The 8,763-nt window shown below is 38.3% G+C and overlaps 1 protein-coding gene across 1 annotated transcript in view; it reads right to left on the bottom strand.

Annotated features, from left to right (window-relative positions):
* LOC118405050 (glutamate receptor ionotropic, delta-1-like) overlaps positions 1-8,186 on the bottom strand; it is a 68,149-nt gene extending 59,963 nt beyond the window's left edge. The window contains exon 1 of the mRNA XM_035804450.1: positions 7,919-8,186. The gene's annotated coding sequence lies outside the window, so the exon portion shown is untranslated. The remainder of the gene's footprint in view (positions 1-7,918) is intronic.
* Positions 8,187-8,763: the final 577 nt, after the last annotated feature.

The following is an 8,763-nucleotide window of genomic DNA, read 5'->3' as shown; positions in this document are numbered from 1 at the left end:
TTTGAAAAGGTTTACTTCCACGAATGTGGTCATTCTTCATTGATAAATACGTTGCTTTAGCCCTGACGGACTTGAAGTCCTTTGCATTGACACCTACCTTTCTCATTATTGGCACAAATTATTCCCATTATAATGTATACCGAGCAGTGAATCCAATTTTACCTTCCCAATACGACTTTCAGTTAGTACTAACACTATTCAAACGGATGGTTTTTCTAACTAAGTGCGACGTATTGAGGCCAAGGTAATCAGATGCTTTTATTAAAGTTTCGATCATGGCAGTTGTTTTATAAATGATTATAGAGTGGTTATATTGCTCCAATTTGATGAATACATGTTTCTTATTTTGCAAGGAGGTTTTATTCATTTCATTTGTATTCCTCACCAATATCTTATATTTTCATTATGTTATGGCTGGCTGTGTTGTTGCTAGTATTTCCGTGCCGTAACTACCTTATCATCAATATAAAGCTAATAACAATATGGGCTTATAAAGATAGATGAAGTCTTTCAAATTATATTCCAGTCATCTTTAGATCAATCAATTTGTTGAAGATTTCAAAAATTGGATCATACACTGCCTTGCACGGATCCAATTATGGTTTTACAGAGAAGGGGATCAAAAGTAAAAGGACGAGCGCGAAAACTTTGATACGAGAGAAGCAAAATAGGAGCATTCCTTACAAAGGCATGCATTTTTTAGAGAGAAGCAGACAAAGCTAAAATGTAAAAGCTGACCAGCTTAGTTTAACAAAAGTCATACGAATAAAACAATAGAAGAAAAGTTAAAGGCAACAGATATTCATAGATCGTAAAGTCAATCACTTTATTTTATGACGATTTGAAATTCAAGCAAATAGAAACCCTACCTTTATTTTCGATCAGTGTGTTTGTGTGCTTGTCTTAGTGTGTGTGTGTGTGTGTGTGTGTGTGTGTTTGTGTGTGTGTGTGTCTGTGTGTGTGTGTGTGTGTCTGTGTGTGTGTCCCCGCATCCAAAATAGCATGATGCAAGGCAAAATGGTGATACTTGTAGAATTGGAAGTCTGTGCCAGTTCAAATGTTGCTGTGTAAAAATGATTCATGGAATAGTGCTAGGGAGTCTGTGTTGTATACATGTACATATCCTGTCACAACGATATTCAACCCGATTGTATCATGCTCTTGTAATATAGTGAAATAATGAAGCTGAAATAGTCAGGTTCGTTAGATAAGCAAGCTACCTATTCACACCTTTATTAAGGGCACGACAAGATGATAAATTGTGGGGGCAAGGTGTGTAACCGTAGGTCACGCAAAGAGGGAAAGTGAGTGATTATGTCATTATGTAGATTAAGGTGTAATTTGTCTTGCTTTGGAAAAGATGACCCTTTGATTGTGTAGCTCTATCTAAGCGTACTGACTTTTAAAAGTGTACATCATGCATTTATCATTATAATGATTTAATGGACCTGTAGGTCAAAATTGATCTCAGCGCATTTTTCTTCGACAGTGCATCTTCGGTTGAGATTCGGCATAGAACCGCTTAAGGCGCACTCTCACTACACTTGCGTCAAGCTTGCATCACTGCGGGGTTTCAAAGATACTCAACTAATTTCAGGGATAAAGATCGAATGTTCTTCCCTTTTGTGTATTTTATTGTCCTCTAATTCATACTTTCACGTATTACGCAATATCTGAATTGTAAGAAAATGAAAAAATAACAGTGAACACAAGCTTGACGCAAAAGCAGTGAGAGTGCACCTTCAGTTTCTGGTAACGTTTGTATGTTTGTTTTTGTGGATATGACGAGCATGATTGTAGAATGACTTTGAATTTATTGACGATGAGACAAGTCATTACATGAGTCTGCCTAGGCAGCTGCTAAGGTCGTCATGAATTTTCGAAAAGCTTCAAATCTGGGTCCATAGCGAGCGGCTCATTATAGTAATATAGTTCAAGCTCAAGATATATCGAGTGGTAGACCTGTGTTCGTCATTTTAAGTGGTAGACAGCTATTGAGGCAGAGAGTGATTAGTGTAGATTTGGCTCTACTAGTGCCTTTTTTTAGTGAATTGGACCGTTTACTTTCTAAGAGATTAACTGGATAAGCTGTATTTTCCTTCTACAATTATCATTCTTGTTCTGTCTAATGCCTAAAGAGTCTAGTTTGAATGTGGAAGATCTCAAGATACAAGGTGTGCGAAAACATCACTCAAATGTCTAATTATAACTGTTGATTAAAAGATATGTTATAAGCATGATTCTGGGTATAGAAGGAGACCTACATGTATGTGCAGATTCTACCATTGTACTCGATCTGTCTCTTGCTCAAAGGGTAACATACGTAAAAGACATATTACCCGGTGTACACAATGTTGGGTTACAAATATCTAGCAAACTTAAATGTGTAACCATACATTTATTCAGGAATATTTTTGACATTTAGCAGGATCTTTATAATTCTGTTGCTTTTACCAATTTTCTCCGTTTCTCCCTTACCTAGGCCTAAAACCACAGCAAAGGGTAAAATACTTAAATGTGGCATTGCTCGGCTTGCAGAAAGTCTCAAGACACAAAATACATGTGAGAAACCCAAAATGTCCAAAGCTCTCTAAACCTCGATTTCTTGCGGAATATTTGTTATCAGCCGGATGCTACGTATTCGCAGGGGAAGGTTTTGCCGCTGTACATTTATACATCACTTCCACAATTTTTCTGCGTCCGTCCCTTGCCCGAAGGGTAGATTATTCAAAGGTGAGTTTGCCGGTGTAGAAGGTCTCAAGATACAAAATGTTGACAGAACAGAAATGTCAAAACTTCAGTTTCTTGAGATATATTTGTTATCGGCTGGATGCTATGGAGAGAGCTTGCCACTGTACATTTATACACAACTTCCACCATTTTTCTCAGGTTCGTCCCTTGCCCGAAGGGTAGATTATTCAAAGGATGAATTTGCCGGTGTAGAGGATCAGCGGTTTAGCGGCAAAATTCGCAAGGGTACCACTTGCATCATCCATGTAGTGCCTGGGGCTTAGGGGATTACTTTTTCTCACTGTACCCTCAGTTTGCATGGGTAAACACTTTATCTTTCACGTTTTTACCGTCAGACGAAGCATGCAATTAAAGTGCAGCGATGGTTTTTGTCCTTTACCTCCATGAAAAATGGAGGTACTGTTTTAGGTGTGTCTGTCTGTGTGTATGTTTTTATGTCTGTGTTTATGGGGCTTTGACTAGTAGTTGAAAAGGCAAAAGTCAAGGTTATTTCTTGGCCCCATCGTGTGTGACCTTGTTTTACATGTAATATTCTACGCTTGGTTTTCGAAATCATTGGGTAAACAGAGAGAGAGCACTTTTTAAAATACATGCTAGAAAAACATCATTCTTAAGATGTGGAGTTACTTGTAACTTTAAAGGTTTAAACCTTTAAACGTTTAGCAAAATGTTTTTTTTTTTGTAATTCATGATAAATGACGGTCATATAATTTTTATAGAAGGGTGTGAATGACCGTAGGGTCATCTGTCCCCCAAAGTGTTGATCTGAATTTAGATATCTCGATTATCTTCACCCTATCACCATCACCCCAAGGTATAAGATGACAACCTACACCATCATTAAAACCATACTGTCAAACATAAAATCACATGGGTGTTTACAGTGTAGAAAAGATTATCATATCTGTTTCACCCCTAGGTATATAATGAAACCTACAGTAGAATACGTCATTCTATCTGTTTCACCTCTAGATATACGGCAACCATCTTTAATATCATTAAAAGCAGACTGTCAAAAATGCAATCGCATGAATTATACTGTAGAATACGTTAACCGTTAAACTTTAATCTACTTCACCTCTAGGTATTCGGTGACAACTTAGAGCATCATTAAGTTCTGCCGAACATACAATCTTATGAGTTTGTGCTGTAGGATGCGTTAACGTTTCTGTTTCACCCCTAGGTATACGGTGACAACCTAGAGCATCATTAAAATCAGACTGCCAAACATGCAATTACATGGGTTTATACAGTAAAATACAATATCGGAATCTACCCTAATATCTGTTTCACCCCTAGGTATACGGTGACAACCTACAGTATCATTAAGATCAGTCTGTCAAACTAGTAATTGTATGATTTTATATTGTAGAATATGTTAACCTATTTGCCCCCCCCCCCCCCAGGTATATTGTGACAAGCAACCTCATTAATATCAGTCTGTCAAATAGCACAATCACGTAGAGTGATGCTCTAGAATACGTTTTCATATGTCCCTGACCCCTTCGTACATGGTGGCATCTTGCAACATCATAAACATCAGTTGAATAACGCCGTGACTGTCAAACATATGCAAACAAAGGCAAAGATGTAGACACTATATGAAGGCCTATGTTACACTCCAAGCAGAGGTTAGGCTCCGGTTGTTTTGAACATTTTTGTAGTCGTTTTTATCGGGCTTTCTATTTTGTCATTTTTCTTGAAGTACGCCGCAAGATACAATACAAAAGCCCGATAAAACGTTGAGAAAATAACCGAATCCTAACCTCTGCTTGGAAAGTAACTTTCCCTACCTAGCTTTGGCCCGGTCGGGTTGTTTGCGGAAAATTTATGCCAATATATAAATATGCACAAGGCATGCATGAATCATTTTGGTATGTTTTGTGTTTTGCCTTCATTAAAAATCGCGGTGTTGCCGCTAAAAAATTAAACAATGATAATTAATATTCATAAAAAAAGGAGACTTGCTCTGACCGTTTGTTGGCTCACACCCATTTGAGCTATTTTGCGATTTTCAAAAAGCATTCGCCATTTTAGGCGACGGATCGACGAATTGTTGGCGACTTTTAGCAAATGTCTTTCACTAACAGTGAGGTATCTATTTGTCATTCATGAAGCTTTAAGTGAATAATATGATAAATGGATCACTGAATTACTGTGTTGATTAAGGCATAAATTCTTGTTTTGCTAGCATACCATCTGTCACACGCATCCATTACAAGGAATACACTCAAATTGATATGCTAAAACCCATTGCAAGCAAGATCTCATCACGACAATAAAGAAAATATATAGGGAACAGATCCAGAACTAAATAAAAATTGCTAAACGAATAGGAACGGCTAGATTAATCGCATTATAAACGACACGAATATGATTTCATATCTACTCCTTCTTGTCATTATCGAAAATGCCGCTGCGGGAGTACTACTTTTCAAAATTCATATTAATCGTATCCCGTGTATCATTTATGAAGTCAGGTAGAGTACTGTGTTCAATTCATAACGGGTTGTCTCATGTGTACGGCTATATATATATATATAAAGATTACGTTATGATGCGAAGTTCAAGATTGCGGTCTAGCAGAATATACGATTCTTCCTGTATCTAGATCCAGAACGGAGTATTTGCTTTTTGTGAATGTTAGACATCCAGCTGGCTAACAATATCCAATTACAATTAAATGTCTACAATTGTCAAAAACGGAGATTTCGTTCCTGGCGTTTTGAGTGACATCCATCACTCTTCTTCAGCTTCACTAGAATGAACTGACAGAACAATTCAATACGGGTACAGCTAACTAGAAAAAAGGCTGTACTTTCTAGCTGAACTTGTATTGAATTGTTTTGCAGGTTCATTCTAATAACGTTGAAGAAGAGTGATGGATGTCACTCGAAACGTCCGGAAGAAAATCTCCGTTTTTTATCCAGTTGTAGAGATTGAATTGCTTTAGGAAGTCTCTGTTGGTGTCACCGATTCTACGAGATTGCAATGCCTACCCTGATATTCCAGCCTATCCTTACTGATCCTTTTGAGACTAATTATCTGGTAGGTATGATCTTTTATTACGCGCGAGAAAAAGCGGTACGGTCCCTTAGTTGACTTCATTACGCGGATCTCATGTAAGGCCACAACAGGTAAATTTTATGGATGGCATCTGGGCGCTCATTAATTTTGCCATTATTATGAAAAAAGAGCTACAACATGACGAGAAAGTAACAAAATGGTAAAATATATAATGTGGTAGCCTTTACTTGTAGAAGGTACACTAGTGAGGAATATGTAAACATCACACCAGACATCACCTTGAGCACCTCTAATGTCCAGAAATGAAAGACTCTAATACCATGTTTTGTCGCTTCGATTCTTGTTACAATGTTTATATATGGTGTCCATCTTAGAAAAACAGCCATCCTCTTCGTTTAACCCCTCTAAATTCATTTTCAAACCCCTCATTGAATTTGGAATATGCAGAGGATGCCACCATAAAATATACCTGCCGTGGCCTAACATATTGCTATAATTTTCCCCAACGCACTCAAATGGACCTCCAGTGCCCGCTCTGACAGAGACAGACTGTATTCTATCTAATACCTGCCTTTATATAAATGTCCCTGCCGCAGTTTTGTGGATTATGTACACTGTAAACGTGATCTTTGAGGTTCCCATTACGACACCGCTGTAAAGAATGAAGATTTATTTGTTGTTGATTGGTGAACCTAACGCTAGATGAAATCTTAACGTTAAGCACTCGTAAAACATACGTAAAGCATTCGTAAATCATTTATAATTCATTCTTTTCATGACCAAAAACGCACCTTTACGCATACATTTCATGACCAAAAACGCACCTTTACGCATGCATTTGATTTCGCGCATGATTTAAGACCTGTTTTAAGATTTGATTTCGCGGAGTACCAATCTAAATTATCTTCGCATGAAAGCTCATCTGTGTTGGTATAATCCATATTGAAGTTTTTAACTGTCAGTCAACATAACAATTGCTTAGAGTGATTGAAGCACCACTCCTGACGAAAGTCGACGGATGTGCGACCGAAAATTCGAAGTGAGCAATTTGCTCAATGCGCCAATCGTCTTACAAAATTAAAGCCATAAATCACACCTTTAATACAAATGAATCAACAAGATGTTGGGGTGGACTCTCACTGCACTTGAGGGCATAGGTGAGGCACTGCGGGGTTCATAGATGACTCAACGAATTTCAGAGATAAGGAACGAATTTTATTTCGTTTTGTGTATTTTCTTGAATGTCTTCTAAGTCATACTTTTACGTATTACGCAATATCTAAATTATGAAAAATCGCAAAACGAACACAGCAGTGCCGCAGTGAACGACCCTCGCAGTGCCACACCGGTGCCCCCAAGTGTATTGAGAGCCTGCCTTTACGGATGAACATGTGCGTCTTCTGTTTTGGTAGGTTATATTCCATGCGAACAATCATGAACACGTATATCAATCAGAAGAAGCGCCTCTATTCCAAAAGGACAATTTGATCCACAAGAGAGAGAAGCCTGCCTTGTCAAAGTTATCGTCTTTGAAAGGCTAAAGCACACCTTCTACACATCAATATCGACGCAAATCGCTCTGAAGCCGCAGGAAAATCTATGAGCTCCGAAAAAAATGACAGTCGAGTTTGTCAAAGACAGAGACCGACTCAAAGTCTCCGTCTCTTTGCGATAGTACTCTTTGTACGGTACAAAAAAGATTTTATGACTCTTATTTGATTCATATCATTTTTTGAATAATGATATGCGAACTACATTGTCACTGATATACTAGACGAAAAGATTCCCCCAAATATTGCGTGTTGAAAAACTGGAGGCTACATAGCTTTAAGTTAATCAGAGATATCTTAATGGCAAAACAGCACCATAATGTACAGAAAAAAAGAGTAAGAAAACGATAGACATCCAACAAGCTCCAAAGACATTGCCAGAATGCCCAACCTTCCAAGTCTATGAGTTAAGCAAAGAACAGCAGTAGCAATTGTCCGAAAGCCTGTTGTCCGAAAATGCACACATCCAAAATCAGTCAAAATTGGTCCAGTCTGAAATACAATTGATAAAAGCATTCATCAAAAATGTACACATTTTTCCCGATCCCACTACTCTATCCTCGTAGTTCTGCACACACAAAAAAACATACCTTGCCGGCGCAGTGGCTGCAACTGGTAGCACACGTTGTTAGTTACCGCAGGAGAAATACATGTATCCAACGTGCGGGAGGCATACCGGAGGTCTCGAAGCTTCGACCGCTTACTTATTACATTCTAGAAGCAATCAGACGTCTTTTTGCAGGTCGTGCAGTTTGCTCCGTGCATTTCTGTCTTGACTTATCTACGATCCAGGAACGTTTTAGATGAGTAGTGTTGTCGGCGTCAGCACGAAGAAGTGCGTTTGGACATTATCTCTGAGCTGAGACGTGCGCAGTAGAAACGTGTTCTGGGTTTCATGCAAATGACTAGTGTAAGTGTTGAGGAGTAAGTGCGACAGCGGCAAATATGGTCAGGGAGGCTCCATTCTATGACCTGGATGCTGTTTCTAAAGGAATATGACTGCGTGCTTTAATGTTGCTAAAGTTAAGTGTACCGTAAGGTGGTATCTCACTGCACTTGGGACAGCGGTACGGCACTGTGGGGTTCGAAAGATTACTAGGCGGATTTCAATGAGAAAGAACGAATTTTCTTCCGTTTTGTGTATTCCGTATTTTGTATTCTAATAATTCATACCTTTACGTATTACGTAATATCTAAATTATAAGAAAATAGGCGAAAATAACACAACAGTGCAGCAGTGAACGAACCCCGCAGCGCCACACCGGTGCCCCAAGTGCAGTGAGATACCACATAAAGGTACACTTATTAGCAACTTTTTACCATTTTAACATTTTATTCATAAATGCTTTGTTAATTAAGTATTTCCCATCAACCTACGTAATAGAAAAAAAAACAGGAAAAATATAGCTCTCCATTATTCATACTTTTCACTCAA

Source organism: Branchiostoma floridae, chromosome 17 (assembly GCF_000003815.2).
Source record: "Branchiostoma floridae strain S238N-H82 chromosome 17, Bfl_VNyyK, whole genome shotgun sequence".
NCBI classification, from domain to species: Eukaryota; Metazoa; Chordata; class Leptocardii; order Amphioxiformes; family Branchiostomatidae; genus Branchiostoma; species Branchiostoma floridae.
The sequence above is the reverse complement of the archived record's forward strand: the minus strand, read 5'-3'. Positions and strand labels throughout refer to the sequence as shown.